At 36.5% G+C, this 19,476-nt stretch overlaps 1 pseudogene; it reads right to left on the reverse strand.

Annotated features, from left to right (window-relative positions):
* Nucleotides 1–623: 623 nt before the first annotated feature.
* LOC110715431 lies at nt 624–4,675 on the reverse strand (annotated as a pseudogene).
* Nucleotides 4,676–19,476: the final 14,801 nt, after the last annotated feature.

Here is a 19,476-nt window from a genome sequence, read left to right on the forward strand (position 1 = left end):
ATTGAAACATTTTATCATGTGTGCAAATAAGAAAATAGAGACGTATGCACGATACTCACCATCCAATTACTGCTATCACTGTTTTTAAATTTTAAGATATACTCGTATATAACATTAAAAGTTCATGGATTTTGTGAAAAAGCAATATTTATAATATTTAATTTTTGATAATAATATATACAGAGCTTAAATTTCAAATTTAAACACTTGAATTACTAACTACGTACACACCAAATAAATTATAATGATATTCTTAGCTAATCTATTAAACTTGAATTTAAACAAATATGTACGATCTTAAAAAATTAGGATTCCATTTTACTATCTAAGCTCATAAAGCTATTATTATTGGTACAAATATGTACGATCTTAAGAATTTATGACTCAATCTTACTAATCTATGGTATTATTGTTATTGGTTACAAATAGAATCACTTTATCGACGACATTATTTGCAACAAAATGTGACAATCACTGGACTTAATGAAAACATACTTTACTTCTACAAAATGATCCAAATTACTCACAACTTTGGAATATTTTATATTTCACAAATAATACCCAAAGTTGCGAGTAATTTGGACCGTAGGCAGTAGTTTTGTTCGATGACATCCAATATTGTGCTATTTGCAAGTTGGAGGAGTTGCAACAACCTTAAGAGGAACTAGCTTGTGAACTGTGAAACCAACACTTTCAGCCACATCTAATTCATCTACTCTATTAGGCACTTTCCAATCTAACTCGTAGATGAGATTCGCGATAATAAGCTCAGCATTAACAATGGTAAATGATATCCCAGGACAAATTCTTCTACCACCTCCAAATGGAATATATTGCATTTATGGCCCTTTAAAATCAAATGTATTACCATCTAGCAACCTTTCAGGACGAAATTCCTCTGGTTCGTTCCAAAAATTAATGTCTCTCTGGATCGCCCATGCATTGATAATAACTTGTGTCCCTGCATCGATGTCATAACCAAACAGTTTGACATCCTGGGACGGCTCTCGAAAGAGCAACAGAGGAGCTGGAGGGTGTAGCCTAAGTGCTTCCTTGATCACAACCTTTAGATAAACTAGTTTCCCTAGATCATCTTCGGTTACCTTCGGGCCTGGGATTTTTCTTACCTCTTTTTGTAGCTCTTTCATAATTTTAGGATGCCTAATTAGCTCACACATCGTCCATTCTATTAGCGTGTAAATTGGTTCTGTCCCAGCAGCAAATACATCCTGCATAAAAAAAAAGCTCTGTTATTTTAAGATGTTCGGAAAAAGTTGTCAAATTCTTAAATCTAGACAATTTGCAATAAACAATACAATTACTTACCAGAGTGATGGCTTTCATTCTTGTGATAGCTTTGATATCGTCTGATAAAAATGCATTATTCTTGTTCTGCTTTCGATATTTAAGCAAAAAATCAACAAAGTTCCCTGCATTCTTCCCTTCTTCAGACTCTGCATCAGTGTTTTCCTTCAGACGATTCTGATGTTCTTGTACTACTGCATCAAGAAAATCATCCAACCCTTTCGCGACCTTTTGCACTCGACCTTCTAGACCTCGTACTCGATCCACCCAACTAAGCCAAGGTACAAAGTCTCCTAAACAAAAATCCTGAAGTAACTCGATTGCTTCGAATAAGAGCTCCTTAAAATTCATACCACCCTCGCTGTTGCTGTTGCTGTTGCTGTTACACTTCATGCCAAAAGCGGCCCTGCTTATTACATCATTTGTAAATGACATTAAAACATCAGTCAAATTTACAACAGAAAATTGAGACTTTTTTATCTTTTCAATAACTAATGCAACTTCTTCCTCTCTAATTTTTCTAAAAGATGAGACTCTTTTGCTACTTAATAATTGTAACGCGCAAATACTCCTCATCTGCTTCCAATACTCCCCATACGGCGAAAAGGCCACATCCTTGCAGTCATAAAAAAAACTGCTGGCAACCCGTGATTTCGGTCTGTTTGAGAAAATTATATCATGAGTCTTCATGATTTCGCGGGCAGCATCTACCGATGAAACGACTAAGGTAGGCTTACCCCCAAAATGTAGCAACATAAGGTTGCCATATCGTCGTGACAATGAATGAAGTGAACGGTGAAGCAACGGATTTAGTTGATGAAGGTTTCCTATGATCGGAAGCTTTGGTTCCCAGTGCGCGGCCGCGCAGGCCTCTATCGCGGGCGCGCACGAGCAGCTACGGGTCTTTTAAATGCTTCTTCCTCTCCTCTTTTTGGCCAAGTTTGGATTGTGGGTTTCTTTGGGGTTTTCTCTCTCCTCTTTGAGGGGTTAAACCCTAACATCTCTCCATCAATGTTCACATAAATTAGGCTTAGATTTAGTTTTAATCTTTATTTTTATACTTTGTAATGTAGATTAAGAGTAATTTAGGGTATTTTAGAGAGAGAAAGTGAAGAGCTTCAATGGTGGATTGAAGAAGATGAAGATGCAAAGTGACATTGTTTTGGATTCCTTTTCAATACTTCAATGAGCATTCTAAACACTATCTCATTTATTGTTCTTTCTTAATTTCTTGCTTGATTAGAGTAGTTGTTTAGTTTAATTGCTTCTCTTTGTTCTTCTTGTTGGGTTTTGTGTTAGTTGTTCATGATTAGTGAGTAATTCCCTTTACTAAGGGATTGATTATAGCATGTGGTGAATCTTGAATGTATTAGGCTAGACAAATGTTGGTTATATGTGATTAAATATACCTTGTAACCATGTTTTACTAATTACTCCATGTGAATGGCCAATCATGTGTTGTAATTGGGTGGATTGAACTAAGTTATGACGATAGTGTAACTTAGGGATATCCATTAGGTGATCGATTCTATGCAAAAACCTTAACTTTCATAGCTTATGACGATAGTATGAGCATGTGTTAAGTTGGGAAAGCCTTTGACCCCGATAGGTGGTTAGATGGTATTGTTGGTATTGCCTTATATGAGATATTTGGTTTGCATGTAAACTCATTTCCATTGCCTAACTTTATTGAAGATCATTGTCATGTTTGACCCTCTCCCTTGGTGTTAGTTTAACTTAATATTAATCTCATTTTGTTTATTGTTCTATCCATCCTATCTCTTTGACCTAGCTTAATTGGTGGTGGTGTTGATAGTGTTTATGTCGTCTCCGTGGTTCGACCCTCTACTTACCACTAAACTTGTTTAGTGTAGGTGTAGGTTTATAAATATTGTTTGGTTGAGGGTAGTTAGTCCAACGACCTAATTATCTCAAGGCGTGGCACGACACTCAAATTTCCAAGAAGAAATTTGTGGAAGGACAAAAGGTCCTACTCTACAATTCAAGACTCAAGCTCTTCCCCGTGAAATTGAGGTCTAGATGGAGTGGGCCATTTCAAGTTTCCAAAGCCTTTCCTTATGGCTTGGTTGAGATATTCAATGACAAGTACCCTCCGTTCAAAGTGAATGGGCACCGTCTCAAGCCATACTATGAGGGTCAACTAATTGAGAAGCCAGAGCATTTATCTCTCATTGATGTTTTTAAGTCGCCGTGATTTGGTGTGAAGTACGTCAAGCTAGTGACGTTAAAGAAGTGCTTACGGGAGGCAACCCAGTTTCTAACCTTTTTGATTCTATTTTCTTTTAAACCTCTTAGTATAATCTCTCTAACTCTTTTCTTGTATAATGTGATGTAGGTGTTATGGGAAGTGTTTTAGAGAAAAGAGAAGATTTGAAGCAAAAGCGATATATTGAGAGGAGAGGTCGCGCTGCAAGGTGGCGCGGGCGCGCCTCATCTAGGGGCTCAAATTGAATGAGAAAAAACAGAAGGGTCCGCGGTTTGAGCACGAAAGAGGAAAGGCCGCGCCTCAGTTTCGGAGCGGGCGCGCCAAATCAAGAGCGGGCGCGCCAAATCAAGAGCGGGCGCGCATCATCTAGGGGCCGAAATTGGAGGAAAAAGTCAGTAAGGTGCGCGGTTTGTGTGCGAATGAGGAGAGATCGCGCATCTGAAGGTGGCGCGGGCGCGCTGATTACGTAGCGGGCGCACCATATCTGATGCCCAAATCTTTAGAAAAGCCAGTAAGGGGCGCGATTTGAGCGCGGAAGAGGAGCGGGCGCGCCGTCCGATCTGAAAAAGTTATTCAAAAATCCCTCAGCTTAGGCACGGGCGCGTGTCGTTAAGGAGCGGGCGCGTCTCAATCCAGAGCGGGCGCGCCTGTTGCGATTTCAGAAAAAAAAAAACGAGTGAAGGACTCCTCAACACCGAAACCCCCTTACTTCTCCATTCACTCTCAAAAACAGAAAACACTCTTCTCACTCTCTCTCTCTCTAAAACTCACAAACCCTAACTTTCCCATCCTTCAAATCCACTTACTCCATCTTCACGCAAGCTTCAAGGTCATTTTCCTCCATCATCACCACCGCGGTGCTTCTCACCATCACACTCAAGTTCATCTTCTTCCCTTTAACAATTCGACACCAAACAGCAATTCACTCGCATAAGGGTAAAGGTATTCAATTTCCTTTGTTAATTATTCTCCTTTGATTGATTTTTAAGCAAGGAATTTGATTATCTTAGATTAATTTTGAGATTCAATTGATTATTGTTGAAATTATTGCTGGATATTCTTGTTGATTCAGTGAAAATTGGTGTCAAAATTGTGGACATACTTGGTTGTTGTTGAATTACTATTGTTATAGAACAGGTACATTGTAGTTTGTGGGGTGTGGTTGGAATTAGCCAGAGTTGGCTTGTGTTTGAAAAAAAAAGAAAGAGTAGTCATGAGTTCGTTAAGGATTGGGAAAAAGAGGAAAACTGCTAACTCGGGACAATCGTCCCAAAACCCTAACCCCAATACAACAAACACTCTTCCTACTTTAAAATTCATTAACAAAAACCATGCCTCCGTCTATAATGATATGAAAAAAAGAAAATTCAGACCCTCAAGGCATTACCATAGAGAGGACATGGAGAAATTGGGAATAAATGACGACTTGTGGTTTCTGTTTGAGAATTTGAGGATGGGATCTTTTGTTAACTCCTCATGCACGACTTACCTAGAACCCTGCTTGGAATTCTTCTCCTCCTTCTCTGTGGACACCTTGGATCTTGATAATGATGTATATAAGATCAAATTCCAACTCTTTAACACTGAGCATGAGCTAACCTTAGGGCAATTCAACCAAGCCTTAGACTTCCTCCCAGAAGCAGATATCTACCGCCCTCTTTACGAAAACTTTAGAGAATACAACGAGACTAGTTGGTGGAGTCACATTTCTGGCAGAGATGAATTCACCACGAGGAAATCTATAGCTAGTGAGATGTTCCACCCAGCCCTTAGGGTCCTGCACCGTTTGTTAGGATATTCTGTTATTAGCAAGCAAGACCTAGGGAAGTTGACTAAAGAGGAAGTGTGTATTATGTGGATCGCTTCTAGGAGTGAGCAGCCTCGTAAGCTTAAATTAGGTTTTCTCTTCATGACCACCTGTGTAGCTATCGCAAAGGGTAAGAGGTCTAGAGACATACACTGCGGAGCAATGGTCACTAGGTTGGCCATTAAGTTGGGGCACACTGATATGTTACCTCTCTGCACACCCGTGGGGAGTAAAGGTGACATTTACCTTGACCTAGAACAGCTTCGTAGGTCTGACTTTACCTTGCCAACCGCTAACCCTGCCTACTACAGCTGGCTTGTGAGAGGGAGACACCATTGCTTTCTTCCCAAACCCCACCTTACCTCCATCACCCGTGCCACCGATTATGTATGGAGAGTTTTGAGAGATAACGGGAAAGTGCCCGAGCTTGATGGGGATGATGAGGGAAGGGTAGGTGATGAGGAGGAGGTAGAGGAGGAGGTTCAGCAGCAGCAGCAGCAGGCGGGCGCACAGCAGTCCACAGGTACATTCCAGCTATCTGACATAGCTAGGCAATTGCAGGCAATCTATGAGTCACAACAGGGCCACCATCTGCAGCAGCAGGCCCTCTATGACTCAGCTGTGGACAAAGGAGAGATTTCTCCCCCCGTGAACTACCCTAATTGGCCGCCTTAGCACGGCCCTGTTCCTTCTTGGGGGGGGGGGGGGAACAATCTCCCCACTTACCCCTACTGGCAAGGTCCTTCCGAGCCTAGTAGGGAGCTCCGCAGCTTCCCAGAGGATGGGCAGTACGATTATCGTGTGCCCGACGGGTGTGACTTTAGAGGGGACCCTTCTTACCCCTATGTGCATCCTGATCACCCCGCCCCTCTGTATTCCCAGTCTGAGGACACTCCCTCCGATCCTTTGCCCAGCTGGCAAGAGGATTTTTTCAGGGGTCACTACGGTTGACCACCGGGCTTTGACGGTGGCTGGGGCCTTTTTGGCCCACCTAGTGGCTTCAGCTATGACGAGCCGCCACCTCAGCATGACTCACCTAGTGAGCCTAGCTCTAGTGGCCAGTAGGCTACGTCCCTTGAGTATATCTCTCCCCTGTTTTGCATGTTTATTTTGATGAGAAGGAGATATACTCTTGGTAGGGAGTGACTTGGATGAGATTCTTACCTGTGTGCCTGTCGGTCTTTCATTGTTTTACTCTTACCTTGATGCTGCTGATTCTGCTAGATTGCATGACTGTTTGATTGGTTGTTTTTGCCCCTGTTCACTGTTATGGTTGTTGAGTTTTTGATGTGTCTATGATGATGACGATGATTACTGATATTCGCCGACATGGCGATTGACCGGTGTGTGTATATATGGTTCGATGATTGATTAGGTAATGTTGAATTGGGAGTAGTGAAGCAAAAATAAAACTATTTTCTACCCAAAAAAAAAGAGCCGAATGGGAGTTGCATTTTATTTCTTTCTCATCCATCCGGACTAACCCTTTTGTGTATATAGTTTGTTTTCCTTCTATTTGGATTCTTACCACTTTTAGGGCGCATGCTTTCCCTTTGGATATGCTCACTTGGGCGTTATTTCGGTGAGATCTTTCTAACTTTTCTTTCATTTTCTTTTTCTTTGGTGTGCTTTAGGATAGCTTTAGTTTAGATTGGAGTTGAATGGTTCGAGGATGTATGCTCTTGATTCTTCAGAATCTGGTGATCGTTGGTATTGATGCCGAACGATCTTTGTTTGACGATTGGGATTTATTTGCTTGCATGTCTTTTACCTTTATGCTCTTTTGTTTTGTATAGGATTTTTCTTTTGCTCAAAACAAACCATGTGGTTGTTGTATATTTTGTCTATTGTTGAGCAATAATTGATGGATTTGCATTCTTGAATGTCTTTCTTCCTAAGGTTTAAGAGTTTCCGCGCTCTTGGATTGCCATTGGTTGACTCTAGGATATTTCTATGCTAAGGTAGTTATGCTAGAACTCGTAAGGCCCATCGAACCCAAATTCACTTGTTTGTGGTAAGAAGGTGTTGCCCTCATTAGGGGATTTGAAGCCCTAAAGGTCGTTTTTGTAACCCAATGTGAGTTTTATTGTTCAGGCCTCCAACACTTCTTGTATGAGCGACATAGGATCCCTACCAAGGCATGCTTAAATCGAGAACTTGATTTCTAGCTACTCGAGATCGCGACCTAACTAATCTAGGGAGGACAAAGGCATTTTCTTCGGTGACTATTTTGCTTTTCTAGGCTTCTCTCTTCTTTTGTTGCTTTCTTGTAATTTTATTTGCATTTGCCCCTTGCTAGCCATGTTGAGCCCCATATTCCTTGTTTATAGCACATTAAAAACCCCATGGTCCATCTATTTCTTTTCTTAACCTTAGACTTGTGAAGTTTGAGCCATGAGAGTTTATTGTGCTTTTGGTTTGAAAAGATGGAAGGTAATGGTTAAAAATGGAAAGCACGTGTGTATTCAAGAAAAAAAAAACCGTAAATAGTAAAAATAAAAAAAAAAAAAAAAAAGTGATGTCATTTACCCCACTCGTCTAAGCATTGAGGACAATGCTCCACTCAAGCTTGGGGGAGAGGCTCTACGCGTCTTGTATATAGTATGGTGAGTTTGTGTTGAATAAGCTTGGGGGAGATGTAATTTTGTTTGGAAATTTGGAGATATTCTACGTTGTTTTGAGAATTGACCTCATTCTTTTCTTCACAATTAGGATTAACTACCAAATTTTTCAAATTTTCCCTCACCTTTACCTCCCAGCCTGCGTTACAACCCTTTTTGAAGTCCTTTTGACTTAGAATTGGTTGAGTCACTAGTCGGTGGAGGGAGCTAGATTTCAAGCATATGGAGAGAGCATGTCTTGGTAAGATGTCGGGTTCCCCTTGATTTCATTGTCTTATCTTTGTTCCGGCTCCTTCGTGGAGTCATGAAGTGCTACCTAGTAGGGTGAATTTGAACCTAGATGAGGGAACGCGGTAAGAATGTATGGAATGCGGGTGGAGTGGAGCATGTTAGAGTTCTCTATGCTTAGCATAACTTATCTTTCAATCAACCATTGGCATCCAAAAACGTGCTTACTCTTATTGCTTAGAAAGATTGACATCCATCTATTTTTTTTTCTTTTCAATATGCTCTTCATCTCCATGTTTTGTTCCGTGTTTATAGTTGAGTTTCCTCTTTATTTGCTCCCTTGTTTAGTAATTGTTTTGAGCATGTTGCCAAGAGTTGCGGGTTAAACTCTTTGGAAACCCTCACGAGAGCATACTCGTCCTCATCGGCGACTTTGGCGTTTAAATGGCTTGTTGTTTATGCTAAAAACAACCGTGATTCCTACGAAAGTGAGTTAGTGTATTCCCCTTCCCCTTCTTTCCTACTTTCTCATGTTTGAATGATTGTGTCTTATTCTTCTTTGTCTTTAGCTTTGCTCGAGGACGAGCAAAGGTTTAGCTTGGGGGAATTTGATGAGTGATATTTATGTCACTCCTAGGGTAGTTCTTTCTAGTAGTTTTAGCAATAATTCGGTTCATCCTAGTGTGCTTTTGTTATGTTTTGCCTAATTTAAGCAGTCTACCTATGTGTTGCGTAATGTGTTTTTATTTGGTTTAGGTAGGCTTTGCTCCCCTCCCTCTTCGTTGTATTACGCTTCGCCTTCCTATTTTGTAATTGCAGATTGATTGCGGTTCGAATTGACAAGGAGCCATAGCAAGGATCGAAGCATTGAACCAGCAGTTTAGAGCGGGCGCGCTACCTTGGGCGCGGGCGCGCGACTTCCTTGCGCGGGCGCGTGCTAAGCTGGCCCAATCCTGTGACACCCATTTTTGAGCGGGCGCGCTTCTTGAGGAGCAGCCGCGGCACCATCTAGCGCGCGGGCGCGCCGTTGTGCAGCGCGGGCGCGCCTATCTGCTGCGGTCCGTAACCTGAAATCAGATTTAAAAAGCAGAGAAGAGGAGAGAGAGGGCAGCATTCATTATTCACATATTGAAACTTTCAGCATACTCTTTAGAGGAACATTCTTAGCATAGATTTTAGCTTTCTTGTATTGGAAATTCTTCCATAGATCTTAGTGTAGATCTTCAATTTATCAATTTTAGCTACTTTGGGTATTTTGAGGAAGCATTTTGGAACTCGATTGGTGTTTGTCATCTCACTTGGTATTGAATGAAACTATTGGTATTCTTCTTTTTATTCTTTTGTTATATGCTTAAAGTTCCCATCTTTGTTGGTTTAATTGGTGAAATTATTATCTCTCTCATTAATTTCTTAATTACTTTGTTGATTAGTGTAATTGTAGTTAGGGTTATGGATTGTGAGTAGTTTTCTTATTGCTAGGGGTGTGGTGGAGACATGCTTTGAATTTGATGTATGATAGGCTAGGCTAGTTTGGAATACTTGCAATTAAATCTTCCTTGCGCCTATACTTTTTGGCTACTCCATGTTTATGGCCATATGCATGTTGTGGTTGAGTGACTTGAATTAAATCATGACGATAGTGTGATTTAGGAATAGTCATTGGGTGATTGATTATTGTCTAACCTTAGTATTGCATGCCTTATGACGATAGTGTAAGTGCATGTTAACTAGGAAAGCTCTTAATCCCGATAGGTGATTAGAGAGTACTCTTGACTTTGCCTTGTATGAGTTGCTTGGTTTGCATGTAAACCTACTTCCCTAAGCCTAGCTCCTTTGACTTCATAGCATGTTCGACCCCTACCCCTAGCATTTATTTTAACTAATTTTACATACTCTTTAGTCATTAATTCATCCACTATTTTCCTTGACCGAACTAGATTAACTTTAGGAGATAGATAGCATTGCTTAATCGTTTCCCTGTGTTCGACCCTTGACTTGCCTCTATACTCGTTTAGTTGCATGTTTAGGACCACAAATATCATTTGATAGAGGTGTCTTAGTAACGACCTAAAATACCCTTTTGCTAATGACCTTGGATCGGGAACCATAAGAAGAAACAAACCAAGGAATGCTTGTGATTGGAAGTTGAAGCATCAAAGAAGAGTAATTAGATGGAAATGATGAAAATGAGTTCATTTGCGGGTTTCTACACCCACCTAACATTTTGGTTCACTCTTTCCATCTCCTCTCTTTTGTTGCTTTACCCTTTTATTTTCATATGGTTTGAAAGATAATGTTTGTGGTTTTGTTGTTTCCTTCTTCCCTTTCTTGGTCTCTTGATTGCTTGATTTACCCCCCATACATACCAAGGTTTATTTTTGACTTTGGTTATTCTATATTTGGATGGCCATGAGCGCCTTATTGATTTGACTTTTGGTATACATGGATTTGTTGATCATGCTCTCATCTTGCGCAACTGTATAAACATTCTCAAGTTGTTCTTGTCTTGTGAATATTTGCTTGTATGGAGTTTTTTCCTTTAAAAACAAGGCAAGTTTTCGTATGTGTTTTATTCATTCTTGTTTTGGACTTAATGTTTTGAGCTTGTGTCCTTGAAGGCTTTCCTTCCTAATTGGTAATGGTATGCACGGTTTGAGAGTGTTTTGGGTTGAGTTAAACATATTTTAATGCTAAGGTAGCGATTTTAAGAACTTTGGGATACTTGTAGCCTTAATCCATGGTTGTGGTAAGACGGTGTCGCTCTCCATAGTGGATATGAACCCCTTAGGTCGGTAATTGCTATACAAATCCCGTGTGAGGTTTATTTGTTCTAGCCTTCATCAACTTTGTTGAGTGGCATATTTGGATCCTTGGTTATGCCTTTTTCAATCCAGAGTTTGACTTCTATCTACCCGATATCGTGACCGAACCCTTTAAGGGAGGACATAGGCATTTTTCATTTTCTTATCCTTCTTTTTGTTTTGTTACAAAATTGGTTTTCTTTTAAATTTGCCCCTCTTGCTAACCCTTTGAGCCTATTTCCCTTTCTTGATTTTTAGCCACATTACAAACCGAATGACCTTTTGTTCCCCTAAACCTTTTGTTTATGTGAAGCATGTTGGTTTGAGAATTGTTTTGTGTTGATTTTGAACGCAAATGAGAAAGTTGTAGTTCTTTGGTCAAGCAAGTGAGTAAACTGTGTTTCTATTCAGTGAAATAAGAGCAAATGCTTATGAAAAGCCGTCCTTACTCAAATAAGGTAAGGACAAAAAAAAAAAAAAAAAAAAACTTCATATCCCTCGTGTTTGAGCATTGAGGACAATGCTCCGTTCAAGTGTGGGGGAGTCCTGTTTCTTAGTCTTGTTAGTGTGTGTTTATTGAATAAGTGTGGGGGAATACCACCAAATTTTTAAATTTTTCAAAAATTTTCCCACCTTACACCCCAAGCATACCCTTACAACCAATAAAAGACCTTTAGACCCTATAGAGTTTAGTCTTTATCGATGGAGGAAGATAGTTGTCAAGCTTATAGAGAGAGAGTGCATAGCCAAGACGTCGGGATCACCTTCTCATCGTTTTCATTTCTTTATCTTTTTCCGGTTCCTTCGAGGAACCATGAGAAGCCTACCTAATGGTTGACTTGAAGCTAGTGGAGAGAACGCGGCTAGCTAGTTTGGGATGAAAGGTGAATTGTACGGCTCTTAGTTCTCTATGCTTAGCTTAGTCTATGTTTCTTTCAACCCTAAACATCTTGGATCGTGCATACCCTTATTTGTTTAGAAAGTTGTGCATTCATTGGTGCTTGTTTCGTTCCAAAAAGTCCACCAAGAACGTCTTGTTTTTGTGTTTATTTTATTTGTCTATGCATTGCCTTGTTTGTGTTGCTTTATGTGTAGAGTTATGGGTTAAACTCTTTGGAAACCCTTAACACTCGTCCTCATAGGCGACTTTGAGGTTTAAATGGCTTGTTGTTTACGCTAAAAACAACCGTGATTCCTACGAAAGTGAGTTAGTGTATATTCTTTTTCACCCTTCTCCTTTTAGTGTTATTAGATCCTTTTTCTTTCTTTTTGTTTCTGCTTTTGTTCTTGCTTGAGGACAAGCAAGAGGCAAGTGTGGGGGAATTTGATAAGTGGCATTTATGCCACTATTTAGATCCTCTAATCGCGGTATTTTCTACGTTTGTCCCTTGTTTGTACCCCTTTTGCTCCGTTTCTCACTTTATTATGTTTTTGTGCTTTTCCTCGTGTTTTGTAGGCTTTTGGAGTTGATTTTGAGAGAATAAAGAGCTTGGAGAATTGGAGTTCATTTGAAGAGCTACAAAGGAAGTTAAGGAGCAAGCAAGCAAGGCCATGCGGACAGCGCGGGTCGCGCTTTCAGAATGGCGCGGGCGCGCCAAACCCAGCGCAGGCGTGCCTAACATTGGGGTCGAAAATATTGGAAGCAGAATGTAGGCGCGATTTGGGCGCGGCTTAGGCACGGTCGCTCCTAAGATAGGCGCGGGCGCTCCTAAGATAGGTGCGGGCGCTCAAGGGCCTGAACTCCAAAACTAACCTTTGTTCACTCTTTTAGCCATAACTTTTGATCTACAAATTTTATTGAGGTGATTCAAGTTGCATTGGAAACTAGACTTAAAGATCTTTCCAACGGTAGGTCGCACGCCCCCAGAAGCCTCCTAGAACAGAAGTTATGTCCGTTTGAAAATGAATGTCGCTGTCAGGCCAATCCCAGTGCGCGGCCGCGCAAGCCTCTATCGCGGACGCACACGAGCAGCTACGGGTCTTTTAAATGCTTCTTCCTCTCCTCTTTTTGGCCAAGTTTGGATTGTGGGTTTCTTTGGGGTTTTCTCTCTCCTCTTTGAGGGGTTAAACCCTAACATCTCTCCATCAATCTTCACATAAATTAGGCTTAGATTTAGTTTTAATCTTTGTTTTTATACTTTGTAATGTAGATTAAGAGTAATTTAGGGTCTAAACTCTATCTCATTTATTGTTCTTTCTTAATTTCTTGCTTGATTAGAGTAGTTGTTTAGTTTAATTGCTTCTCTTTGTTCTTCTTGTTGGGTTTTGTGTTAGTTGTTCATGATTAGTGAGTAATTCCCTTTACTAAGGGATTGGTGATAGCATGTGGTGAATCTTGAATGTATTAGGCTAGACAAATGTTGGTTATATGTGATTAAATATACCTTGTAACCATGTTTTACTAATTACTCCATGTGAATGGCCAATCATGTGTTGTATTTGGGTGGATTGAACTAAGTTATGACGATAGTGTAACTTAGGGATATCCATTAGGTGATCGATTCTATGCAAAAACCTTAATTTTCATAGCTTATGACGATAGTATGAGCATGTGTTAAGTTGGGAAAGCCTTTGACTCCGATAGGTGGTTAGATGGTATTGTTGGTATTGCCTTATATGAGATATTTGGTTTGCATGTAAACTCATTTCCATTGCCTAACTTTATTGAAGATCATTGTCATGTTTGACCCTCTCCCTTGGTGTTAGTTTAACTTAATATTAATCTCATTTTGTTTATTGTTCTATCCATCCTATCTCTTTGACCTAGCTTAATTGGTGGTGGTGTTGATAGTGTTTATGTCGTCTCCGTGGTTCGACCCTCTACTTACCACTAAACTTGTTTAGTGTAGGTGTAGGTTTATAAATATTGTTTGGTTGAGGAAGCTTTGGTGGAGATGGTGGGGAATTTTTTTTAGATATCGAACTTGTTAAAAGGTTCTTGTACAAAAGTATTACAAAGATTGAAGTAGAAAGGGTTGAAATTAAGTTTTTGTAACGATTGTAGTATCAAAATAAACATAGTTTCAATGTATTTTTCTGCTAGAGTAATAAACATTTTTTTATTTTTATTTTTGTAAGTGAACTAATAGACCAAGCTAAATATTTTAATTGAACAATATGAAATTATACAACTATATATATAATGAGTTAAGGATTAAGGATGAAGGGTCCTAAGCACTTCAGCAGCTACTAGAAAATTAACTGGAAAATGTAGTTTCAAAAAATTGTCCTTTTTCACCTTCTTTTTTTTTTTTTTTTTTTTTTTTTTTTTTTTTTGGTTTTATTTAGTTTTGAGTTTTTTGTTCTTTTAGGGTACCTTTTAATTATGAATTCCACACAATATATCTTCCAATTATAGTATCCCACATTCTCACACAAATAGTCTTATTTATAGTTAAAAAATTTAATAAATGGCAGGATATCATTGCACAAGTACTACTGTATTAGGTACTTTATATGGATGAGGTTTATGTAAGAAGCTCAAGGGGCCATATTCTTGATTACTTTTTTCACATAATGTTTCATTTGTATATTTGCCACATTTTTCTTTAATTCTCTGCCACATATTAGTTTGATGAGAAAGTGGAAATGGAGGAATGTTATGCATTTGTAAATACCTACTTCCTATGTTTTTTTTACTTGACCTGTTTCTTTTATCACGCTTGCCAATGCAAAACTTTAACGATCAATAACTTAAATTTTCCATAAGTAAAAATTATAAATTATGATAGTATTTATTGAGACGAATCCAAAAAGATTATACATGAATATATTTTTCCTTACATATTATTCACAAAAGACGGTCAAAGGAGAGGTGGTGAATAGTGTAAAAGTCAAAGCGGGTCAAGTAATAAAGAACGGAGGAAGTAATATTGATTAAAATATTTTAAAAACACATGGTAGGGAGAGAAAAGAGGAGAGAGATAGGAAGAGAGAGGTCTGTAGGTGGACCCCACCTACTTTTTGGTCGGATTGTATCACGTGATGGGGGAGACCACATATTGATTGTTCTACTGAAAATTTATATGATACCTTTGAATCTTCAGTGATATTAGTTATGCATAAATTTTGTACAAATGAATGCATATATTATACCATTATGGCATATATAGTATCACAGTATCTTCAGTGATACAATTTGATCATCCAATGATACCAATATATGCATTCGTTTGTACATATGTATAATTACATGAATACCCATTGTTATGCATTTTTTACATGCCTAACATTCCTCCCTTTAAAATCCCTCTAGTTTGATATCCATGCATTATTAATCAAGGAAAGCTATATTATACTACTTCCGTTTTTTTTAGTTGACACGTTTTGATTTTGTATACTATTCACATAATTTATTTTGACTTTGTTTTGTGATTTAAGCCCTTTTTACTTCACCTTAAAAAAAAAAGTAAAAATAATTTCAGTTCAGTAAAAATAAGTTAAGTTCAGTAAAATTCAGTAAATTTAAAGAAATATAATAGAAAATCGGTTTAAATAATTTCGGTTTCAGCAAAATTAGTTTTAATTCAGTAAAATTAATTTTAGTTTAGTAAAAATAGTTTCAGTTCAGTAAAAATAATTTCAGTTCAGCAAAAATAAGGTGAAGTGATCGAGGCTTTAGTGTAGATAAAAACATAGTCATGTGAGGTCTTGTTAGCTTCGTCTCAACATCTATTTTTTGAATATCAAAATTTTTTATATTTTACAAATACACAATTAAAGATATTTATATTTGAAAGCATGCATCGACAAATATGCCTTAATAAAATGTGTCAACTAATATAAAATTGAGTTTGTTGACACATAGTGTGAGATTTTATCAATTTTATCTCAGTTTCTATTTTAAAGGCAAAGTTATTAATAACTAATAAGCTCATCATTTATATATACTTAAGCGGTTAAGCCTTAATTCATGTCTAATAATGTGAATTATATATACAAGGTTGTGTCAGTTCGTGATTATAGTGAATTATGCATGAGTTAAGTGTTGTTTTTTTTTTTTTTAATTTTTTTTAAAAAAAAAATTTTTTAATTTTTTTTGAAAGAATGCATGATCGAATTAAGTTCAATAATAAGTTCAAGAATGTGAGATTCATGTATACATACAAGTTTGTGTTTGTTATTACTCCCTCCGTCCCCAAAGTTCGACTTTTTTTTTTGCCTAATTTTGGGCCCAAAATGATTGACCCTTTTGTATTAAAATACTCACCAATTTATAACAATATTTGTGCAAAATTAGCTTCTCCATATAAATTTTTTTTTATGTACTTATAATATTTTCTCTCTCTAGTTTTTTACAAACCCCATGTAAATTATTTTTCCTATACACTTTTATTTCTTTTTATTTATCATTCTTAATACCCGCAAAATCAACCCAAAAGGGTTGTTTTTCGAGAACAGAGGGAGTATAATTAAGCATTAATTTATACTCCATCTAATAATTAATTTTGCGTAGATCAATTGCCTTTTTTAGGTAAAATAGATGAAATTATATATAAATCGATAAGTGTGAAAATTAAATAATTACAAGTTTTAATAAAAAAAACAAAGAAAATACATTTTTTTAAAAAAATAATACTTCTTCCTAAAGAAATTTAGGTGTCAGGTTCATATATAACATTAACTAATTATTGGTTGGTGCACCCGGGTGCACCATACGCATGGTGCACCCGATCAAAACGACATACGCTAAAACATAAAACGCAGAACCCTAACGAAGTTAAAAAGGCGGAAAGAACATTAAGAAGGATTGTAAAGAACATGGGTTAATAAAAGAACATAAAGAGTTGGTTAAAAAGAACGCGAGAAATGGAAAGGTGGGTTACTTTTTTTCGGAAAATAACTGACACATGGCCCACCTTTTTTGGTAATTATTGTGAGTAAAAATCATTTCACAAGTAATCTTTTCTCTCTCTAGATATTTTCTCTCTCTCTCTCTAGATCTTTTCTCTCTATCTTTTTTCTATTTTTCAAATTAAAACCGTAAAACCATCATATTCAAAGTGAAAATCTAGGATTAATTGTTCTAATTTCAACAATTAAACTTTCAAATTTGAACAAATGGTGGATTCTAGTGAAGTGTAAGTAATAATTTTGTACGTGCAATCAGTTTTTCGTCAATAATTTGGTGTTTAAAATGTTTAATTTTGTTCATTTTGGGGTTTTTTTTTAAATGATTAAAGCAAAGAAGTACAAGATGTTCCAAAAGAACAATTGGAGGAGAAAGAAGAACAACAATTGGAGGAGAAAGAAGAACAACAATTGGAGGAAAACCAAGAAAGGTTATTTTTTAACTTGTCAATTTTTCGATTTTTATATTGGTTTTGAAATTATTGAATTTTCAGTTGGTTTCATGTTGTTGTTTTGTAATTATTTTACAGTAAATTACAAGAACAGGATGAGGAATCTCTACCTCTTTGTGAATTGTTTAATGTAAAAGGAAATGTGAGTAAAAAGAAACATGATGATATGGAACCAATTGTGGACCCCCAAATCCTAAGATCCATAGAAACTATGGTACAGGATATTCCCAAGTAAGTTAAAGTATCATTATCTAGAATATTCATGTTTTTCTGGTCCTTTTTTAGTTATTGAAGAATTCAATGGCATTTAAACTTTATTATAAATTGTAGATCTGGTTGGTAGGGTCACTAAAATTTTATATATTTTGATGTTCTTTTTGGTTAACATAATGTCAATAATGTTCTTTTTAAGATTTGGGTATGTTCTTGTTCTTTTATTATTTAAATTAATACATAATTTGAAAAAATAAATGAAGGAATGAAGAAGAAGAACCAAAAGAAGTCAAGACTGAAGATCCTTCACAACCCCAAGAATTGAAAGGCAAAGGAAAAAAGAAGAAAGATTATCGTTTCAAACAAATTGCTACCAAGAAAAAGTATTGATGTTCTTTTTCAGTGTGCATGTTCTTTTAATTATACTGACTTTTAATTATGCAATTTGTTTATTCAGAAATGTATTATTTGAATTATTAATGTGTAATATTATTATGATGAACAGGTTTATGTTCTTTATTTGACTTTTGTATGTTCTTTTCACTTGTGAAAGAACATTCATGTTCTTTTATTTATAAGTATGTTCTTTTTGTTTAATAAATATGTTCTTTAGTTTGATATTGTTTGTTCTTTGACTATTTAAAAAATATGTTATTTAGTTTGACTTTATATGTTGTTTTTGTTTAATAAAAATGTTCTTTAGTTTGGTATTGTTTGTTCTTTGACTCTTGAAAGAATATGTTTTTTATTTAACTTTTGTATGTTCTTTTCACTTTTGAAAGAACATTCATGTTCTTTTATTTATATGCATGTTCTTTTTGTTTGGTATTGTTTGTTCTTTGACTCTTGTGAAAGTACATTCATGTTCTTTTATTTATAAGCATGTTCTTTTTTTTATTAATTATGTTCTTTTATCTATTAAATTATGTTTTTTATTTGAGTATGTATTGTATGTTCTTTTATTTACTTTATATATGTTCTTATATTCTTTTTGAGTGTTATAAAGGTGAATGACAAAAGCATGGAAGAAGGACAAAATGAAAAAAGGGAAGAAAAGGCAGAGAAAACAATTGCAAAAGAAAGGGTTGAAACACAAATTCTGGAAAAAGATGAAGAAAAAGAGAAGAAGAAAATTGGGTCAATGGAGATAACTGAGAAGAATTTGAAAAAAGGAAAAGAAACTCTGGTTGAAGATTGGTAAATATTTTTGTTGTATGATGAACTTTTATGTATTATGAAATGTTCTTTTTCAGTGTGCATGTTCTTTTTATGTTTCATGAATGTTCTTTTTTAGTTTGCATGTTCTTTTACATATCATAGATGATTTTTTTTAGTGAAATGTTCTTTTTATGTATCAAGAATGTTCTTTTTCAGTGTGCATGTTCTTTTATATATTATGGATGTTCTTTTTAGTGAAATATTCTTTTTATGTATTATGGATGTTCTTTTTAATTGTTGTTCTTTTTCAATGTTATAAATGTTCTTTAGATATGTATCATGGAATGTTTTTTTCAGTGTGCATGTTATAAATAAACTTTTAAGTGGGATGATCTTTTTAATAGTATTATTAAACTTTTCAGTAAGCATGTTCATTTTGATTGTGATAAATGTTCTTTATAATTTATATTAAAATGTTTTATTTTTTTGTATAAAAATTATCAGGAAGACTGCACCAGCTAAACCAGCTAGGAAATCAGCTACTGATAAAGTTGTAGAAGAAGAAATAGTGGAGGAAGGTGGTGGAAGAAAAATTGTATTAAGGAAAAGGAGGGCACCATTGGGAGAGCCTATGTTCCCAGTTATGGAGAAACATGAAGTTGGTGTTTCACAATCAATTTCACAATCAAAGGCTGAATCTACAATAGTAAGTGTGCCAAAACCAAAAAACAAGAGAATGAAAACAAAGGATGATAAGGAAGATGAACAAAAAGTGGCTATAGTACAAATAAAGGATTTAGAGTTGAAGCAAAGG

The sequence above is a fragment of the Chenopodium quinoa genome, unplaced genomic scaffold (genome assembly GCF_001683475.1).
Source record: "Chenopodium quinoa cultivar QQ74 unplaced genomic scaffold, ASM168347v1, whole genome shotgun sequence".
Taxonomy (NCBI): Eukaryota; Viridiplantae; Streptophyta; class Magnoliopsida; order Caryophyllales; family Amaranthaceae; genus Chenopodium; species Chenopodium quinoa.